This window comes from Bos taurus, chromosome 18, assembly GCF_002263795.3.
Source record: "Bos taurus isolate L1 Dominette 01449 registration number 42190680 breed Hereford chromosome 18, ARS-UCD2.0, whole genome shotgun sequence".
In the NCBI taxonomy this organism is placed as follows: Eukaryota; Metazoa; Chordata; class Mammalia; order Artiodactyla; family Bovidae; genus Bos; species Bos taurus.
This window is the reverse complement of record NC_037345.1, coordinates 58,465,684-58,471,683: the sequence shown is the minus strand read 5'-3', so window position 1 is coordinate 58,471,683 and position 6,000 is coordinate 58,465,684. Positions and strand designations below refer to the sequence as shown.

Below are 6,000 nucleotides of genomic sequence, written 5' to 3'. Positions count from 1 at the left end.
TAATTTAATACTAAATGTTTCTTGGGTCATATGAATCCAAAATCCATTTAGCTTAGTTTCTATTATATTTAGAAATGTTTAATTTGTAAGCACTTTTTAAAAAGACAGTTAAATAGAGCCCACCTACAAATTAACCTGAGCAATACATATATCCCAATAGAGATCTCATAGTTTCATTTTAAAACTTAGTCACAAAACAGGCATTGCAATGCGAAACTTACCAGCTTAGACATATTTGAGGACTTCCCTGGTGGTCCAGTAACTAAGACTCCATGCTTCCAATGCAGTGGGCCCAGGTTCCATTCCTGGACGGGAAACTAAATCCCACTTGCCACAACTAAGAGTCATTGCAGCCAAATAAATAATAAATAAGTATTTATTTTTTAAAAATACATAAATAGCAGGTAGAATACCTAAATTTACAGACTTGAGTTTTAACAGGGTTAGACTTAGAACATAGAAAAATCCCCAAATTAAGAAGAATGTCGATTTTCAGATCCTGTGAGCAGCACTCAGACAGTAAAATTTCTTCCTCCTCACATACCATCTACCCTGTCTCCTGTGCTAGCAACAAGATCTCTTCTGTGTCTCTAGACATCTATATCATATTTCTATGGCAGCCTGTGCTGATTGAAACAAACAAACAAAAAAAGATAGGACACTTGTGAGTCTTACAAGCAGAGGGGGAGAGGGTGCTGCCCAGAGTAATTAGTGGGCTACAGTTTAATAATAAAAGGAGAAGTGGGGAGGGGGAGAGTGTCCTTCTCTCTCTCTTCTGCTTCCTCTTCTTAAGTTGTTGTTCAGTTGCGCAAGTTGTGTCCAACTCTTTGTGACCCCATGGACTGCAGCACACCAGGCTCCCCTGTCCTTCCCATCTCCTGGAGCTTGCTCAAACTCATGTCCATTGAGTCAGTAATGCCATCCAACCATCTCATCCTCTGCCCCCTTCTCCTCCTGCCTTCAATCTTTCCCAGCATCAGGGTCTTTTCTAATGAGTCACTTCTTTGCATCAGGTGGCCAAAATATTGAAGCTTTATCTTCAGTCCTTCCAATGAATATTTCACGTTGATCTGCTTTAGGATTGACTGGTTTGATCTCCTTACCGTCCTAGGGACTCTCAAGAGTCTTCTCCAACACCATCATTCAAAAGCATCAATTCTTCAACACTCAGCCTTCTTTATGGCCCAACTCTCACATCTATACATGACTACCAGAAAAAATGACTACTGGAACAACCATAAGCTTTGTGGGCAAAGTAATGTCTCTGCTTCTAAATATGCTGTCTAGGTTTGGTCATACTTTTTCTTCCAAGGAGCAAGTGTCTTTTAATTTCATGGCTGCAGTCACCTTCTGCAGTGATTTTGGAGCCTAAGAAAATAAAGTCTCTCACTGTTTCCATTGTTTCCCCATCTATTTGCCATGAAGTGATGGGACCAGATGTTGTGATCTTAGTTTTTTGAATGTTGAATTTTAAGTCAGCTTTTCCACTCTCCTCTTTCACTTCAGTTCCTCTTCACTTTCTGCATTAAGGGTGCTATCATCTGCATATCTGAGGTTATTGATATTTCTCCCAGCAATCTTGATTCCAGCTGGTGCTTCATCCAGCCTAGCATTTTGCATGATGTACTCTGAAGCTAAGTTAAATAAGCAGAGTGACAATATACAGCCTTGACGTACTTCTTTGTACTCCATTCCCAATTTGGAACCAGTCCATTGTTCCATGTTTGGATCTAACTGTTGCTTCTTGACCTGCATACAGGTTTCTCGGGAAGCAGGTAAGGTGGTCTGGTATTCCCATCTCTTTAAGAATTTTCCAAAATTTGTTGTGATCCACACAGTAAAAGGCTGTAGTGTAGTCAGTGACGCAGATGTTTTTCTGACATTCTATTGACTTTTGGATGTTAGAAATTTGATTTCTTGTTCCTCTGCCTTTTCTAAATCCAGTTTGAATGTCTGGAAGTTCTTGGTTCGTGTACTGTTGAAGCCTAGCTTGGAGAATTTTGAGCCTTACTTTGCTAGCATCAACACTATGAAAAGGCAAAAAGATACGACACTGAAAGATGAACTCCCCAGCTTGGTAGATGCCCAGTGTGCTACTGGAGGAAAGCAGAGAAATAGCTCCAAAAGGTGTGAAGACGCTGAGCCAAAGCAAAAACTGCGCCCAATTTGGATGTCTCTAGTGGTGGAAGTAATGTCCGAAGCTGTAAAGCATGTATTGTGTGGGAACCTGGAATGTTAGGTCCATGAATCAAGGTAAATTGGAAGTGGTCAAACAGGAGATGGCAAGAGTGAACATCAACTTTCTAGGAATCAGTGACCTAAAATGGACCAGAATGGGTGAATTTAGTTCAGATGACCATTATATTTACTACTGTGGGCAAGAATCCCTTAGAAGTAATGGAGTAGCTATCATAGTCAACAAAAGAGTCCAAAATGCAGTACTTGGATGCAATCTCAAAAACTACAGAGAATGATCTCTGTTCATTTCCAAAGCAAACCATTCAATATCACAGTAATCCAAGTCTATGCCCCAGCCACTAATTCCAAAGAAGCTGAAGTTGAAGAGTTCTATGAAGACCTACAGATTTCATAGAACTAATACCAAAAAAAGATGTCCTTTTCATCATAGAGGACTGGAATGTAAAAGTAGGAAGTCAAGAGATACCTGGAGTAACAGGCAGTTTGGCCTTGGAGTGCAGAATGAAGCAGGGCAAAGCTAACGATTTTGTTAAGAGAACACACTGGTCATAGCAAACGCCTGTCAACTACAAAGTGGCATTGACCAAGAGCACTGCCAGTGACTGAACAACAAAGGCATTTGCCGTCTGCCCCTACGGAGAGTGAACCCCATGATCCTATAGCCATTGCCCTTCAACAGCTGTGGAGTGAGGAACTCCACGCTCCAGGGCATCCGGTGAGATGGGTCTTGAGACAGTTGGATTTTTTTTTTTTTTAATGTTTTTAGGAACAGATTTTTCCCCCCCCTATATTGTGCATTTTTTTTAATGTTCTTTTATTTTTTTTTAATTTTATTTTATTTTTAAACTTAGGAACAGATTTTATGGTCTCAATCATTGCATTTCCTCCTATCTAGAGAAGGAGATGTCACTCTTTATGGTGACATCATATCCTCATGATCAACAAAAAACCTTTTGTAAAATAAGTGCTTCATGGTATTGAACTTCCCATTCACCAAAACCTTATATATTGACCTTCCACACTGCCGCTTTGAAGCAGTCTCTCAGAGCTATCTGAGATGCTGCCTCCCGGGCTACAGTCCTCATTTTGCCCTCATTTTGTTTGGTGTCATCCTAAAACATTCTCTCTAAGAAAGCAAAGGTTTTAGAAATTATCACTGGTATTTATGCTCACCAATCTACAAAATGCTAATATAAAAGTCAGTTCTTGGCAGTTAAGGTGTCCTCCCGGGAGAGGCAGCGTGTCTCAAGCATTCATGAATAGCAGGGTCCAGTCTGGGAAGGTGGTCGTGTTCATCAAGCCCACCTGCCCCTCCTGCAGAAGGACTCAGGAAGCTCCTCAGTCAATTGCCCTTCAAACAAGGGCTTTTGGAATTTGTCGATATCCAAATATTATATCTCATTGGTGCCAACGGTGACACCGATGAGATACAAGATTACTTGCAACAGCTCACAGGAGCCAGAACGGTACCTCGGGTCTTCATCGGTAAAGACTGCATAGGTGGATGCACTGATCTAGTAAATATTCATGAGCGAGGGGAACTGTTGACACGGATAAAGCAAATTGGAGCTCTGCAATAATTACAGAGCAGATTCAGGCTGATATCCCCCTTGAAGACTGGATGGCATTGCTGATAATGACAGCAGTTCCTGGAGGATGGACCTGGGGAAACTTTACCCAGTTACTGCATCTGTTTACTTAAAATTCTGAAATATGTTAACCTCAATAAAAAGGGATGGGCACTTTGGGAGGCCCAAAAACAGCTTCTTTTGGCTCATTGTTAAAAATGGACCAACTTATCGGAAAAAAAAAAAAAAAAGGCAATTCTTGGTTACTTAACGAAGGTACGAAGTGTGTTTTCAGTAAAGAAGCTATGAGGAATGGAACTGCATTTTGTGAAGGGAAAAGGAAGTAAGCCTGACTTACAGGTGGCTTTTTATGATGGAAGAACAAAGTAATGGGTACAGAAAGTGATAAGGTTTGTGAAAAGTGAACCATGAGAAGTGAGTTTTGTACATGGTTTAAAATAAGTGTAAAATAAATTTAATTAAGTTTGCCTTTTAAATAAAGTAAAACTTATTTAGCTTTGAATTTTGCTTTTCCGTCAGTTGCAAAACTTGAATTTAGCTTTTCTGTCTGTTAAGATGACACCTTTTTTTCAGATGGTGAACTGCCTTTGATAACAGATTTAAATTTCTTTATCTCTTAAGATTTCAGATCTGTTCTGAAATCTTTTATTGTTACTTTAGCTATATGAAAAGCTGTTGTTTCACAATGACCTATAATTCTATCTGGCTGAGTGTTCTAAACCTTTTTGATATTTGTTGACAAAACTTCCTAAGTCATTGTAATGAAGAACTTGATTTCTAGCTAACTTTGGTATGCTTCAGAGGGCCCTCAAACACCCCAAAGAGAGATATTACACTAATTAGTCTCATTTTCTATACAGAATGACATGGGAAGTATTATCAAGTGAGTAATAAGTCTCGGCTTATATTGTATGGTAAATGTTACTAATATAGATATTGTAGAAACAATACGGCAGCTCCTAAAATTCTGATATGTTTGGGGAAAATGTTATCAGGCATAACCCTAATTACTATCTCAAAATATTGTCATAGCACTAATCAAGTTTCGCAAAAATACTTGCTCTTCAAGAAGATGTACAGAAAGGACTTATGGATAAATACCACTTTCTGAACTGGGTAAGAATTCTAATGGAAAACCTGATGACTTCATAAAGCTTAACAGAAGGACTGATGAATATACTTATAACTTCTATGCTTTGTATCTGAAAAATTGCTGGTTAGAATATGTGTTTTCCAGGTGTATGGGAAAAAAAACCTTCCCCGAAACTAATTATGACAGCAATTTGGGAAAATTATATTTTACGCACAAATTGAAACATTTATCTTTTCTCTCTATCTGAACCATTCTGGAATGCAAAAGTAGGAAGTCAAGAAACACCTGCAGTAACAGGCAAATTTGGCCTTGGAATACAGAATGAAGCAGGGCAAAGGCTTCTGCCAAGAGAACACACTGGTCATAGCAAACACCCTATTCCAACAACCCAAGAGAAGAGTCTACACATGGACATCACAAGATGGCCAACACCAAAGTCAGATTGATTATATCCTTTGTAGCCAAAGATGGAGAAGTTCTATGCAGTCAGCAAAAACAAGACCAGGAGCGGACTATGGATCAGTTGATGAACTCCTTATTGCCAAATTCAGACTGAAATTGAAGAAAGTAGGGAAAACCACTAGACCATTCAGGTATGACCTAAATCAAATCCCTTATGACTATACAGTAGAAGTGAGAAATAGATTTAAGGGACTGGATCTGACAGACATAGTGCCTGATGAAGTATGGACGGGGGTTTGTGACATTGTAGAGTTGACAGGAATCAAGACCATCCCCAAGAAAAAGAAGTGCAAAAAAGCAAACTGGCTGTCTAAGAAGGCCTTAGAAATAGCTGTGAAAAGAAGAGAAGTGAAAAGCAGAGGAAAAAAGGAAAGATATACCAATTTGAATGCAGAGTTCCAAGGAATAGCAAGGAGAAATAAGAAAGACTTCTTTGGTGGTCAGTGCAAAGAAATAGAGGAAAACAATAGAATGGGAAAAACTAGAGCTCTCTTCTAGAAAATTAGAGGTACCAAGGGAACATTTCATGCAAAGATGGGCTCAATAAAGGACAGAAATGGTATGGACCTAACAGAAGGAGAAGATATTAAGAAGACGTGGCAAGAATACATAGAAGAACTGTACAAAAAAGATCTTCACGACCCAGATAATCACAAA

General features: G+C 39.1%; 1 pseudogene; it reads left to right on the top strand.

The window, feature by feature from the left end:
- The first annotated feature begins 482 nt into the window (after positions 1-482).
- On the top strand, positions 483-3,989 carry LOC107131452 (glutaredoxin-1-like; annotated as a pseudogene).
- The last annotated feature ends 2,011 nt before the right edge of the window (positions 3,990-6,000 follow it).